This window comes from Oncorhynchus keta, chromosome 10, assembly GCF_023373465.1.
Source record: "Oncorhynchus keta strain PuntledgeMale-10-30-2019 chromosome 10, Oket_V2, whole genome shotgun sequence".
In the NCBI taxonomy this organism is placed as follows: domain Eukaryota; kingdom Metazoa; phylum Chordata; class Actinopteri; order Salmoniformes; family Salmonidae; genus Oncorhynchus; species Oncorhynchus keta.
Genome location: NC_068430.1, coordinates 43,723,797 through 43,739,791, shown reverse-complemented (window position 1 = coordinate 43,739,791; position 15,995 = coordinate 43,723,797). Strand labels below are relative to the sequence as shown.

Genomic DNA, 15,995 nt, shown 5'->3' with positions numbered 1-15,995 from the left:
ACCAGCATGGTCAGATAATAATAAGACAGAAAAGTTTAAACTTACAGTAACATCATCTCCCATCCCAGTGCTGTATCATATTGTATTTACAGTAACATAATCTCCCATCCCATCCCAGTGCTGTATCCTACTGTTCTTACAGTAACATAATCTCCCATCCCAGTGCTGTATCATACTGTTCTTGCAGTAACATAATCTCCCATCCCAGTGCTGTATTCTACTGTTCTTACAGTAACATAATCTCCCATCCCAGTGCTGTATCCTACTGTTCTTACAGTAACAATCTCCCATCCCAGTACGGTATCCTACTGTTCTTACAGTAACAATCTCCCATCCCAGTGCTGTATCCTACTGTTCTTACAGTAACAATATCCCATCCCAGTGCTGTATCCTACTGTTCTTACAGTAACATAATCTCCCATCCCAGTGCTGTATCCTACTGTTCTTACAGTAACATAATCTCCCATCCCAGTGCTGTATCCTACTGTTCTTACAGTAACATAATCTCCCATCCCATCCCAGTGCTGTATCCTACTGTTCTTACAGTAACATAATCTCCCATCACAGTGCTGTATCCTACTGTTCTTACAGTAACATAATCTCCCATCCCAGTGCTGTATCCTACTGTTCTTACAGTAACAATCTCCCATCCCAGTGCTGTATCCTACTGTTCTTACAGTAAATCTCCCGATCCCAGTACGGTATCCTACTGTTCTCCCATCCCAGTGCTGTATCCTACTCTTCTTACAGTAACATAATCTCCCATTCTTACAGTAACATAATACTGTTCCCATCCCAGTGCTGTATCCTACTGTTCTTACAGTAACATAATCCCATCCCAGTGCTGTATCCTAGTGCTGTATCCTACTGTTCTTACAGTAACATAATCATCCCAGTGCTGTATCCTACTGTTCTTACAGTAACAATCTCCCATCCTAGTGCTGTATTCTACTGTTCTTACAGTAACATAATTATCCCAGTGCTGTATCCTACTGATTTTACAGTAACATAATCTCCCATCCCAGTGCTGTATCCTACTGTTCTTACAGTAACATCCCAGTGCTGTATCCTACTGTTCTTACAGTAACATAATCTCCCATCACAGTGCTGTATCCTACTGTTCTTACAGTAACATAATATCCCATCCCAGTGCTGTATCCTACTGTTCTTATCCCAGTGCTGTAACAGTAAATCTCCCAATCCCAATCTCCCATCCCAGTGCTGTATCCTACTGTTCTTACAGTAAATCTCCCAATCCCAGTACTGTATCCTACTGTTCTTACAGTAACATAATCTCCCATCCCAGTGCTGTATCCTACTGTTCTTACAGTAACACAATATCCCATCCCAGTGCTGTATCCTACTGTTCTTACAGTAACATAATCTCCCATCCCAGTGCTGTATCCTACTGTTCTTACAGTAACATAATCTCCCATCCCAGTGCTGTATCATACTGTCCTTACAGTAACATAATCTCCCATCCCAGTGCTGTATCATACTGTCTTTACAGTAACATAATCTCCCATCCCAGTGCTGTATCCTACTGTTTTTACAGTAACATAATCTCCCATCCCAGTGCTGTATCCTACTGTTCTTACAGTAACATAATCTCCCATCCCAGTGCTGTATCCTACTGTTCTTACAGTAACATAATCTCCCATCCCAGTGCTGTATCCTACTGTTCTTACAGTAACATAAGTGCTGTATCCTACTGTTCTTACAGTAACATAATCTCCCATCCCAGTGCTGTATCCTACTGTTCTTACAGTAACATAATCTCCCATCCCAGTGCTGTATCCTACTGATCTTACAGTAACATAATCTCCCATCCCAGTGCTGTATCCTACTGTCCTTACAGTAACATAATCTCCAATCCCAGTGCTGTATCCTACTGTCCTGACGGTAACATAATCTCCCATCCAAGTGCTGTATCCTACTGTTCTTACAGTAACATAATCTCCCATCCCAGTGCTGTATCCTACTGTTCTTACAGTAACATAATCTCCCATCCCAGTGCTGTATCCTACTGATCTTACAGTAACATAATCTCCAATCCCAGTGCTGTATCCTACTGTTCTTACAGTAACATAATTTCCCATCCCAGTGCTGTATCCTACTGTTTTTACAGTAACATAATATCCCATCCCAGTGCTGTATCCTACTGTTCTTACAGTAACATAATCTCCCATCCCAGTGCTGTATCCTACTGTTCTTACAGTAAATCTCCCAATCCCAGTACTGTATCCTACTGTTCTTACAGTAACAATCTCCCATCCCAGTGCTGTATCCTACTGTTCTTACAGTAACATAATCTCCCATCCCAGTGCTGTATCCTACTGTTCTTACAGTAACATAATCTCCCATCCCAGTGCTGTATCCTACTGTTCTGACGGTAACATAATCTCCCATCCAAGTGCTGTATCCTACTGGTCTTACAGTAACATAATCTCCCATTCCAGTGCTGTATCATATTGTACTTACAGTAACATAATCTCCCATCCCAGTGCTGTATCCTACTGTCCTTACAGTAACATAATCTCCCATCCCAGTGCTGTATCCTACTGTCCTGACGGTAACATAATCTCCCATCCAAGTGCTGTATCCTACTGTCCTTACAGTAACATGGTGAGCAGGGATCCACAGTGGGATTATGCTCTTCTCATGCACTAAGATCAAACTGTGGGTCATGCTCTAATGCTTTTAATCACAGCTCCCATATGTGTCTACTCTGAGGCAAAAACATGTAGGCCTATGTGTGTGCCTGGTGCACGTACCACAACGCTGGGAGAGAACAGCACCATTAAAAAAGTTCTAGGCAAGATATAATCAAAACTCAACCAAAGTTTTGAAAACAAACAAACTCCTCACTCAAACTGAATATAAAAGATACCCTCTCATCAAACGGCTGTGGCCGCCATGTCCTGATCTCACCCTGTTTGTTTGTACCATGACTCCCAACTCGTCTGTTGCTCCCTCCCTCCCTAGGCTCTCTAGAGTCTTTAATCATATGAGTAGGCACTGAGCAATGTTCAGGGTATTAGATGAACTTGTGGCACTGGTGCGCCCAACTTTTTCAGTTGATGTTACCAGCACATGATTTGGTTGCACCAATTTTTTCCCAGCGCGCACCTATAATGACATAACCAATCGACCTACATAGCGGTCATCATTTATTTGAATCGTAAATCTCTATTGATAAACTGGGTAAATCAAGATGTAGCCTATGCCTATTCACAATACAGGTGAATGTATATGCAATAGGAGTGTGTGCATGCTTTGAGTTGTGGCTGATTTCACGGGGCTACAGATGAAAAACAATCTGTTTCCCTTCGATCTGGTACTTATTTTATTGTACTGATCCATAACATTTGCATAGGAGGAGCAATCTCTTATTTTACAAAAATGTGCTCTGTCTCTGATGACGTCATTCACAGACACACAGTGAAGGAGACAGAAGAGAATGAATAACGTTTTGGGCAATGACCATGGTTTTTGGTGACAATCAGCTTTGAAATCAGCATACGGTATTTAGCCTTATGGTTTGCACAAACAAAATACTAGGGTAGTGAATTTATGTTAGCTTCAGCTGTAAGCAAGGAAAGTTAGCCGACAAAGCTGGAAGCTACCGGTATTTTCTTTAATTGTAAATTGTTCTAGCCTGTAATGGACATTGTTTTATGAACAGTCATTAAGATGCAACATTTCTACATGCCTTGTTGCATTATTAAAGTGCATTAACTTCTGTGCAGCATGAGTGGGGAGCTAACATAATGCAGCCCACACTTCCAATGATAGGCAGTGGTTCCTCAGGACAGGCTAAATTCGGCAATGAATCAGTGGTGCAGGCAAGCAGCAGGCGGTCGCGCTATACAGGGACATCGGCTGCGCTGATAGACAGACTTGATCCTCTCTCAACCAGTAGATGACGTGAGACACATTTTTTCATGGTCTAGTATCGAAAAAGGAACAAGATTTCGGTATACCAAAATCAAATCAAATTGTATTGGTCACATACACATGGTTATAAGACGTTCGTGCGAGTGTAGCGAAATGCTTGTGCTTCTCGTTCCAACAGCGTCGTAATATCTAACAAGTAATCTAACAAATTCACAACGACTACCTTATACACACAAATGCAAAGGGATGAATAAGAGCATGTACATATAAATATATGGATGAGCGATGGCCGTGCGGCATAGGCAAGATGCAATAGATGGTAGAATACAATATACAGTATACAGTTGAGGTCGGAGGTTTACATACACTTAGGTTGGAGTCATTAAACTATCAACCACTCCACAAATGTCTTGTTAACAAACTATAGTTTTGACATGTCGGTTAGGACATCTACCTTGTGCATGACACAATACATTTTTCCAACAATTGTTTACAGACGGATGATTTCACTTATAATTCACTGTATCACAATTCCAGTGGGTCAGAAGATTACATACACTAAGTTGACTGTGCCTTTAAACAGCTTGGAAAATTCCAGAAAATTATGTCAGGGCTTTAGAAGCTTCTGATAGGCTAATTGACATCATTTGAGTCAATTCCAGGTGTACCTGTGGGTGTATTTCAAGGCATACCTTCAAACTCAGTGCTTATTTGCTTCACATCATGGGAAAATCAAAAGAAATCAGCCAAGCCCTCAGAAAAAAAATGTAGACCTCCACAAGTCTGGTTCATCCTTGGGAGCAATTTCCAAACGCCTGAAGGTACCACGTTAATCTGTACAAACAATAGTAAGCAAGTATAAACACCATGGGACCAGGCAGCCATCATACCACTCAGGACAGAGACGTGTTCTGTCTCCTAGAGATGAATGTACTTTGGTGCAAAAAGTGCAAATCAATCCCAGAACAACAGCAAAGGACCTTGTGAAGATACTGGAGGAAACAGGTACAAAAGTATCTATAACCAAAGTAAAACAAGTCAAATATAGACATAACCTGAAAGGCCGCTCAGCAAGGAAGAAGCCACTGCTCCAAAACGGCCAATAAAAAAGCCAGACTACGGTTTGCAACTGCACATGGGGACAAAGATCGTACTTTTTGGAGAAATGTCCTCTGGTCTGATGAAACAAAAATAGAACTGTTTGGCCATAATGACCATCGTTATGTTTGGAGGAAAAAGAGGGAGGCTTGCAAGCCAAAGAACACCATCCCACGGAGGTGGCAGCATCATGTTGTGGGGGGGCTTTGATGCAGTAGGGACTGGTGCACTTCACAAAATAGATGGCATCATGAGGGAAGAAGATTATGTGGATATATTGAAGAAAAATCTCAAGACATCAGTCAGGAAGTTAAAGTTGGTCAAAAAAGGGTCTTCCAAATGGACAATGACCCCAAGCATACTTCCAAAGTTGTGGCAAAATGGCTTAAGGACAACAAAGTCAAGGTATTGAAGTGGCCTTCACAAAGCCCTGACCTAAATCCTGTAGAAAATATGTGGGCAGAACTGAAAAAGCATGTGCGAGCAAGGATGCCTACAAACCTGACTTAGTTACACCAGCTCTGTCAGGGGGAATAGAACAAAATTCACCCAACTTATTGTGGGAAGCTTGTGGAAGGCTACCCGAAACGATTGACCCAAGTTAAACAATTTAAAGGCAATACTACCAAATACTAATTGAGTGTATGTAACTTCTGACCCAGAAATAAAAGCTGAAATAAATCATTCTCTCTACTATTATTCTGACATTTCACATTCTTAAAATAAAGTGGTGATCCTAACGGACCCAAGACAGGGAATTGTTACTAGGATTAAGTGTCAGCAATTGTGAAAAACTGAGTTTATTTTTTTTTGGCTAAGCTGTATGTAAACTTCTGATTTCAACGGTATATGTATATTAATGTATATGGCATTAATTAAAGTGACTACTGATACCTTTAATGTATTAAAGTGGCCAGAGATTTGAGTCTGTATGTTGGCAGCAGCCACTCTATGTTAGTGATGGCTGTTTATCAGTCTCTCTTTCCCAGCTTTGATGCACTTGTACTGACCCCGCCTTCTGGATGATAGTGGGGTGAACATGCAGTGATTCGGGTGGTTGTTTTCCTTGATGATCTTTATGGCCTTCCTGTGACATCGGGTGGTGTAGGTGTCCTGGAGGGCAGGTAGTTTGTCCCCGGTGACGCGTTGTGTAGACCGCACAACACTCTGGAGAGCCTTGCGGTTGTGGGCGAAGCAGTTGACGTATCAGGCGGTGATACAGCCCGACAGGATGCTCTTGATTGTGCATCTGTAAAAGTTTGTGAGTGTTTTAGGTGAGAAGCCAAATTTCTTCAGCCTCCTGAGGTTTAAGAAGCGCAGTTGCGCCTTCTTCACCACACTGTCTGTATGAATGGACAATTTCAGTTTGTCTGTGATGTGTACGCAGAGGAACTTAAAACGTCCCACCTTCTCCACTACTGTCACAACTTGCCGGCTTGTTTTTGAGTTGCTGTGCGTTTTGTTACCAACCTATTTTGCTACCTGACAACTTTACGGTTTTCACTTTTTAATTACCGTTCATATAGTTCTTTATTTTTTCCTCAACTTTTTCACTCCGGACGCTTTATCTGGACACGATTCGTCAGGACCTCCAACAGTCGAAGCTAAGTAGTAACATTAACATGATGCCTTCTAATTGCAGTCGCTGTACTCGCCTTACGGCGCAGACGCAATCGTTAGGCAAGGGTCATTTCAGTGTAGGAAAGGATGAAACAGCGTCTGTGCCACCAGTAAGTACAGATAGTAGTATAAATCCCCTGGCACAGTCCCCGCAGCCAGACAACTTTCTCACGGTTTCTGGAAAGAAATGCTGTAGGAACGCTCAACCGGTGTCGCTCATTCAGCCGACAGAAACTTTCAACCGGTTTTCCCCATTAAGCAGCGGGTCGGAGTCAGAGGCCGAGTCTTCTCTGGTCTCTACTCCTCCCGTTACGGGGTCTGAGACGCCGAAGCTTCCCAGCATTAGCTCTGACAAATTGAAAACTCTAGTCATTGGCGAATCCATTACCCGCAGTATTAGACTTAAAACGAATCATCCAGCGATCATACACTGTTTACCAGGGGGCAGGGCTACCGACGTTAAGGCTAATCTGAAGATGGTGCTGGCTAAAGCTAAAACTTGCGAGTGTAGAGAGTATAGAGATATTGTTATCCACATCGGCACCAACGATGTTAGGATGAAACAGTCAGAGATCACCACGCAACATAGCTTCTGCGTGTATATCAGCTAGAAAGATGTGTCGGCGTCGAGTAATTGTCTCTGGCCCCCTCCCAGTTAGGGGGAGTGATGAGCTCTACAGCAGAGTCTCACAACTCAATCGCTGGTTGAAAACTGTTTTCTGCCCCTCCCAAAAGATAGAATTTGTAGATAATTGGCCCTCTTTCTGGGACTCACCCACAAACAGGACCAAGCCTGACCTGCTGAGGAGTGACGGACTCCATCCTAGCTGGAGGGGTGCTCTCATCTTATCTACCAACATAGAGAGGGCTCTAACTCCTCTAGCTCCACAATGAAATAGGGTGCAGGCCAGGCAGCAGGCTGTTAGCCAACCTGCCAGCATAGTGGAGTCTGCCACTAGCACAGTCAGTGTAGTCAGCTCAGCTATCACCATTGAGAACGTGTCTGTGCCTCGACCTGGGTTGGGCAAAACTAAACATGGCGGTGTTCGCCTTAGCAATCTCTAGGCGAACACCGCCACTAGGATAAAGACCACCTCCATTCCTGTCATTACTGAAAGAGATCATGATACCTCACATGTCAAAATAGGGCTACTTAATGTAAGATCCCTTACTTCAAAGGCAATTATAGTCAATGAACTGATCACTGATCATAATCTTGATGTGATTGGCCTGACTGAAACATGGCTTAAGCCTGATGAATTTACTGTTTTAAATGAGGCCTCACCTCCTGGCTACACTAGTGACCATATCCCCCGTGCATCCCGCAAAGGCGGAGGTGTTGCTAACATTTACGATAGCAAATTTCAATTTACAAAAAAAAAAAAAATGTTGTTTTCGTCTCTTGAGCTTCTAGTCATGAAATCTATGCAGCCTACTCAATCACTTTTTATAGCTACTGTTTGCAGGCCTCCTGGGCCATATACAGCGTTTCTCACTGAGTTCCCTGAATTCCTATCGGACCTTGTAGTCATAGCAGATAATATTCTAATCTTTGGTGACTTTAATATTCACATGGAAAAGTCCACAGACCCACTCCAAAAGGCTTTCGGAGCCATCATCGACTCAGTGGGTTTTGTCCAACATGTCTCTGGACCCACTCACTGTCACAGTCATACTCTGGACCTAGTTTTGTCCCATGGAATAAATGTTGTGGATCTTAATGTTTTTCCTCATAATCCTGGACTATCGGACCACCATTTTATTACGTTTGCAATTGCAACAAATAATCTGCTCAGACCCCAACCAAGGAACATCAAAACTCATGCTATAAATTCACAGACAACACAAAGATTCCTTGATGTCCTTCCAGATTCCCTCTGTCTACCCAAGGACGCCAGAGGACAAAAATCAGTTAACCACCTAACTGAGGAACCCAAGTTAACCTTGCGCAATACCCTAGATGCAGTTGCACCCCTAAAAACTAAAAACATTTCTCATAAGAAACTAACTCCCTGGTACACAGAAAATACCCGAGCTCTGAAGCAAGCTTCCAGAAAATTGGAACGGAAATGGCGCCACACCAAACTGGAAGTCTTCCGACTAGCTTGGAAAGACAGTACCGTGCAGTACCGAAGACGCCCTTACTGCTGCACTATCATCCTATTTTTCTAACTTAATTGAGGAAAATAAGAACAATCCGAAATTCCGTTGTGATACTGTAGCAAAGCTAACTAAAAAGCAGCATTCCCCAAGAGAGGATGACTTTCACTTTAGCAGTGATAAATTCATGAACTTCTTTGAGGAAAAGATTATGATTATTAGAAAGCAAATTACGGACTCCTCTTTAAATCTGCGTATTCCTTCAAAGCTCAGTTGTCCTGAGTCTGCACAACTCTCCCAGGACCTAGGATCAAGAGAGACGCTGAAGTGTTTTAGTACTATATCTCTTGACACAATGATGAAAATAATCATGGCCTCTAAACCTTCAAGCTGCATACTGGACCCTATTCCAACTAAACTACTGAAAGAGCTGCTTCCTGTGCTTGGCCCTCCTATGTTGAACATAATAAACGGCTCTCTATCCACCAGATGTGTACCAAACTCACTAAAAGTGGCAGTAATAAAGCCTCTCTTGAAAAAGCCAAACCTTGACCCAGAAAATATAAAAACTATCGGCCTATATCAAATCTTCCATTCCTCTCAAAATTTTAGAAAAGGCTATTGCCTTACTGCCTTCCTGAAGACAAACAATGTATACGAAATGCTTCAGTCTGGTTTTAGACCCCATCATAGCACTGAGACGGCACTTGTGAAGGTGGTAAATTACATTTTAATGGCATCAGACCGAGGCTCTGCATCTGTCCTCGTGCTCCTAGACCTTAGTGCTGCTTTTGATACCATCGATCACCACATTCTTTTGGAGAGATTGGAAACCCAAATTGGTCTACACGGACAAGTTCTGGCCTGGTTTAGATTTTATCTGTCGGAAAGATATCAGTTTGTCTCTGTGAATGGTTTGTCCTCTGACAAATCAACTGTAAATCTCGGTGTTCCTCAAGGTTCCGTTTTAGGACCACTATTGTTTTCACTATATATTTTACCTCTTGGGGATGCTAGGACCGTGCCCCAGGACTACCTGAAATGATGACTCCTTTGCTGTCCCCAGTCCACCTGACTGTGCTGCTGCTCCAGTTTCAACTGTTCTGCCTTATTATTATTCGACCATGCTGGTCATTTATGAACATTTGAACATCTTGGCCATGTTCTGTTATAATCTCCACCCGGCACAGCCAGAAGAGGACTGGCCACTCCACATAGCCTGGTTCCTCTCTAGGTTTCTTCCTAGGTTTTGGCCTTTCTGGGGAGTTTTTCCTAGCCACCGTGCTTCTACACCTGCATTGCTTGCTGTTTGGGGTTAGGCTGGGTTTCTGTACAGCACTTTAAGATATCAGCTGATGTACGAAGGGCTATATAAATACATTTGATTTGATTTGATTTGTCCTATCAATGTGGATGGGGGGATGCTCCCTCTGCTGTTTCCTGAAGTCCACAATCATCTTCTTTGTTTTGTTGATGTTGAGTGAAAGGTTACTTTCCTGACACCTCACTCCGATGGCCCTCACCTCCTCCCTGTAGGCCGTCTCGTCGTTGTTGGTAATCAAGCCTACCACTGTAGTGTCATCTGCAAACTTGCTGATTGAGTTGGAGGCGTGCATGGCCACACAGTCATGGGTGAACAAGGAGTACATGAGAGGGATGAGAATGCACCCTTGTGGGGCCCTAGTGTTGAGGATCAGCAGGGTGGAGATGCTGTTTCCTACTCTCACCACCTGGGGGCGGCCCGTCAGAAAGTCCAGGACCCAGTTGCACAGGGCGAGGTTGAGACCCAGGGTCTTGAGCTTAATGATGAGTTTGGAGGGTACTATGGTGTGAACAGCATTTTTACATAGGTATTCCTCTCGTCCAGATGGGATAGGGAAATGTGCAGTGTGATGGTGATTGCGTCGTCTGTGGACCTATTTGGGCAGTAAGCAAATTGAAGTGGGTCTAAGGTCTCAGGTAGGGTGGAAGTGATATAATCCTTGACTAGTCTCTCAAAGCACTTCATGATGACATAAGTGAGTACTGCGGGGAGATAGTCATTTAGTTCAGTTACCTTAGTTTTCTTGGGAACAGGAATGGTGGCCATCATGAAGCATGTAGACACAGCAGACTGGGATAGCGATTGATTGAATATCCGTAAACATACCAGCCAGCTGGTCTGAGCTTGTTCTGAGGACGTGGCTAGGGTTAACATCTGGGCTGGCAGCCTTGCGAGGGTTAACACGTTTAAATGTTTTACTCACAATGGCCACGGTGAAGGAGAGCCCACAGGCTTTGGTACCAGGCCGTTTAAGTTGTTTAATATGTCTGGGAGCAAGACGTTGATGTCTGTGACGGGACTGGTTTTCTTTTTTAATCAGTGATTGACTGTAGACCCTGCCACATACGTCTCCTGTTTGAGCCGTTTAATTGTGACTCTACTTTGTCTCTATACTGACGCTTTCCTTGTTTGATTGCCTTGCGGAGGGAATGGCTACACTGTTTGTATTCGGTCATATTTCCAGTCGCCTTGCCATGTTGGAAAGCAGATGGAAAGTGGTGGTTTGCACTTTCAGTTTGCGCAAATGCTGCCATCATTCCACGGTTTCTGATTAGCGAAGGTTTTAATTGTCACAGTAGGTACAACACCGATTCACTTGCTAATAAACTCGCTCACCGAGTCAGCATATACATTAATGTTGTTGTCTGAGGCTATCCGGAACATATCCCAGTCCACGTGATCGAAGCAATCTTGAAGCGTGGAATCCGATGGGTCAGACCAGCATTGGATAGAGCTGAGCATGGGCATTTCCTGTTTCAGTTTCTGTCTGTAGGCTGGGAGCAACAAAATGGAGTCATGGTCAGAGTTGCTTAAGGGAGGGCAGGGTGAGGGCTTTGTTTGCATCATGGAAGTTCAAGCAGCAATGATCCAGAATGCTACCAGCTCGTGCATTCAATATGCTGATAGAATTTAGTTTCCTTGTTTTCAGATTAGCCTTGTTAAAATCCCAAACTACAATAAATGCAGCCTCAGGATATGTGGTTTCCAGTTTACATAGAGTCCAATGAAGTTATTTCAGGACCGTCGAGGTGTCTGCCTGTGGGGGATATACACGGCTGTGACTATAATCGAAAACAATACTCTTGGCAGATCATGCGGTCAGCATTTGATTGTAAGGAATTCTAGGTCAGGTGAACAAAAGGAGCTCCTGTATGTTGTTATGATTACACCATGAGTCGTTAATCATAAGGCATACACCCCCGCCCTTCTTCTTACAAGAGAGATGTTTGTTTCTGTCGGTGTGATGCGTGAAGATACCAGGTGACTGTACCGACTAACAACATATCCGGTGTGAGCCATGTTTCCGTGAAGCAGAAAATGTTCCAATCTCTGATGTCTCTCTGGAAGGCAACTCAGTGGCCTAATTTCGTCCACCTTGTGGTCTAGAGATTGGACATTGGTGAGTAATATGCTCGGAAGCGGTGGATGGTGTGCTCGCCTTCTAAGCCTGACCAGTAGGCTGCTCCGTCTGCCTCTCCTGTGGTAACCCCGTTGTTTTGGGTCAGCCTCTGGGATAAGATCCCCATGTCCAGGGTGGAGGTCCGAACAAAGGATACGCTTCGGGAAAGATGTATTCCTGGGCGTAATGATGGTAAGTTGACGTCGCTTTTATATCCAATAGTTCTTCACCGGCTGTATGTAATAACAGTTGAGATTTTCTGGGCTAACAATGTAAGAAATAATACATTAAAAAAACAAATTACTGCATAGCTTCGTAAGGACCTGAAGCGAGGAGACCATATCTGTCGGCGCCATGTCTATCCATTCAACACTTAAAGGAAAAATTCATCCAAAAACTATATCTTGGTATTTGTTTCATTAGTCCATTGTTGATATAGTCCCAAATGTTTTGCATGTGAGCAATCAAGATTTCGAGAATGTAACATTCAAAATGTGGGAATACAGTAGTATGATGCATTTTGCATCATATGATGCTGCGTTTTGCATCATATAATGCTAAATCTATCATACCAGCTGTATTTCGGTATTTTTGAAGTTATATATCTGGAAAACTTGATTGCTGACATGCAAAACATTATGGGAATATATCAATGTATTTTTCTCACTGGCACCCTGCGACCAATTACAATTTGGTGTCGCACTGTCAAGTCAAAGGGTTGCAAAAGCGAGTGTTTTGGTTGCAGTCTTGAAACCTGCTTGTTGCTCCTCTCTTCCAGGAATAATTGGATGAATCAGCCATCAGACAGCCATGAACATTATCTACTGGGGCAGTAGATAATGCTCAGGAATGGTCCTCTGTCTGGAGCATTAATACACACACAAGGCTCTGTGAATTATACATAAGCTATTGCACGTCATTAAAATAAGTTTGTTTGCCACAGACGCAAACAAATGTGTCCTCATGGTTTGGATCAAGTTTATAGGATCTGGTTGAGGCAAGACTTCCTGAGGCAAGACTGGTTGAGGCAAGATGAACAGCTACACTCGTCAGTCGCGTGAGACTACATATAGGGCTTCCTCCAATGAGGTTGAACCTGGTTTACACCTCACCGTGTCCACTGCGGATCAAACCTAGTGGCAAGTATGTGAACCCTTTGGAATTACCTGGATTTCTGCATAAATTGGTTGTAACATTTTATCTGATCTTTGTTTAAGTCACAACAATAGACAAACACAGTGTGCTTAAACTAATAACACACAAATTATTGTATTTTTCTTGTCCATATAATTTAATATATCATTTAAACTTTCACAGTGGAGGTTGGAAAAAGTATGTGAACCACTAGGCTAATGACTTCTCCTAAAGCTGATTGGAGTCAGGAGTCAGCTACCCCCGAGTCCAATCAATGAGACGAAATTAGAGATGTTGGTTAGAGCTGGCCTGCCCTATAAGAAAAACTCACAAAATGTGAGTTTGCTATTCACAAGAAGCATTGCCTGATGTGAACCATGCCTTGAACAAAAGAGATATCAGAAGAACTAATATTAAGAATTGTTGACTTGCATAAAGCTGGAAAGGGTTACAAAAGTATCTCTAAAAGCCATGATGTTCATCAGTCCACGTTAAAACAAATTGTCAGCACTGTTGCTGCTCTCCCTAGGAGTGGCCATCCTGCAAAGATGACCGCAAGAGCACAGCGCAGAATGCTCAATGAGGGTAAGAAGTGTCAGCTAAAGACTTACAGAAATCTCTGGAACATTCTAACATCTCTGTTGACGAGTCTACGATTCGTAAAACACTAAACAAGAAAGGTGTTCATGGGAGGACACCACGGAAGAAGTCACAACTGTCAAAAAAAACATTGCTGCACACAAAAGAGCACTTGGATTTTCCACAGCGGTACTGGCAAAATAATTTGTGGACAGATTAAACTAAAGTTGTGTTGTTTGGAAGGAACACACAACACTATGTGTGGAGAAAAAAATGGCACAGCACACCAACGGCAAAACCTCATCCTCACTGTAAAGTATGGCAGAGGGCATCATGGTTTGGGACTGCTTTGCTGCCTCGGGGCCTGGACAGCTTGCTATCATCGAAGGAAAAATGAATTCCCAAGTTTATCAAGACATTTTGCAGGAGAATAAGGCTATCCGTCCGCCAATCAAAGCTCAACAGAAGTTGGGTGATGTAACAGGACACCGATCCAAAACACCGAAGTAAATCAACAATAGAATGGCTTCTACAGAAGAAAATACAATAATATATAATAATATAATAATATATGCCATTTAGCTGACGCTTTTATCCAAAGCGACTTACAGTCATGTGTGCATACATTCTACGTATGGGTGGTCCCGGGAATCGAACCCTCTACCCTGGCGTTACAAGCGCCATGCTCTACCAACTGAGCCACAGAAGGACCACAAATTCTGGAATAGACCAGTCCTGACCTCAACCCGATTGAGATGCTGTGGCATGACCTCAAGAGAGCGGTTCACACCAGACATCCTAATAATATTGCTGAACTGAAACAGTTTTGTAAAGAGGAATGGTCCAAAATTCCTCCTGAGCATTGTACAGGTCTGATCCGCAGCTACAGAAAACGTTTGGTTGAGGTTATTGCTGCAAAGAGGAGGGTCAACCAATCATTAAATCAAAGGGTTCACAAACTTTTTCCACCCTGCACAGTGAATGTTTACACCGTGTGTTCAATAAAGACATGAAAGATTATAATTGTTTGTGCGTTATTAGTGTAAGCAGACTGTGCTTATCTATTGTTGTGACTTAGACGACGATCAGATCCAATTTTATGACACATTTATTCAGAAATCCAGATATTTCCAAAGGGTCCACATACTTTTTCTTGCCACTGTATGTATATTATAGATATTACATTATTGTACTCTGCTTGTCTTCACACTATACCTAGCTTAACAACTCAATACAAGCTAAGCTCAACCATCAATATCCTAGTGAAGCACCTGCCAGAAAACATGCAACAGGACACTCAAACAATTCCCTAGACAACCAAGGTTGCTGTTGACGACAGATTGCATTGCGCAGAAAATAAAAAACAGTACATCCTTTAATACATATAACGGGTACTAAGGCAAGTGGTCCAACCTAGCTAATTAAATGTAATCCCTTTCCTCAAGAGTTCCTTTAACTGCAGTCCTTAATGGCGCCAATTTGTTGTCTGTCTGAAAAGCTAGCAGGGCAATGGCTATCTATCACACACTAATGTTATACACATACACAGACACACCGTGCATGCACACGCGGGCGGACACACAAACACACACAAAGCAATGGCCATCCATCAGCATTCAAATGTTATTAGCTACATTAGCCAATTAGCTGAGTTGCTTTAGCCCCCCAGGCTTCATTCCTACACACACACACACACACACACACACACACACACACACACATACATACACATACACATACACATACACATACACACACACACACACCTCCTGTCAAGGGTGCACTTAGAGCAAACTTGATGCTCAATTATCAAATACTTTCATAGAGATAAAAATGGCACCAATCTTAACACATGCAGCTATATAAAATGGCGCCCTCCCGATATGGATGCCGTTTTGTGAGCTCTGACCCAGTTTTGCTATTTTATTTTCTTCCTCAATGTATCAACTATCATTTCTTACATTTCTTACAACCGACATCAGTTTTGAACATCAGTTCGGAAGTTATTTACCTCAATTCGGGCGCCAACTTTGACTCATCTGCCCTGGGCTCTTACTATAATTCCGACCCAATTTTCAGGCTACCCTGCTAACCATTTCGACAACTTCCAGCCAAATTCAAATT

The 15,995-nt window shown here is 42.8% G+C and overlaps 1 protein-coding gene across 1 annotated transcript in view; it reads right to left on the bottom strand.

Annotated features, from left to right (window-relative positions):
• Nucleotides 1–15,995, bottom strand: part of LOC118388806 (receptor-type tyrosine-protein phosphatase gamma-like) — a 309,742-nt gene that overhangs the window by 89,705 nt on the left and 204,042 nt on the right. The gene's annotated exons all lie outside the window — the stretch shown is intronic.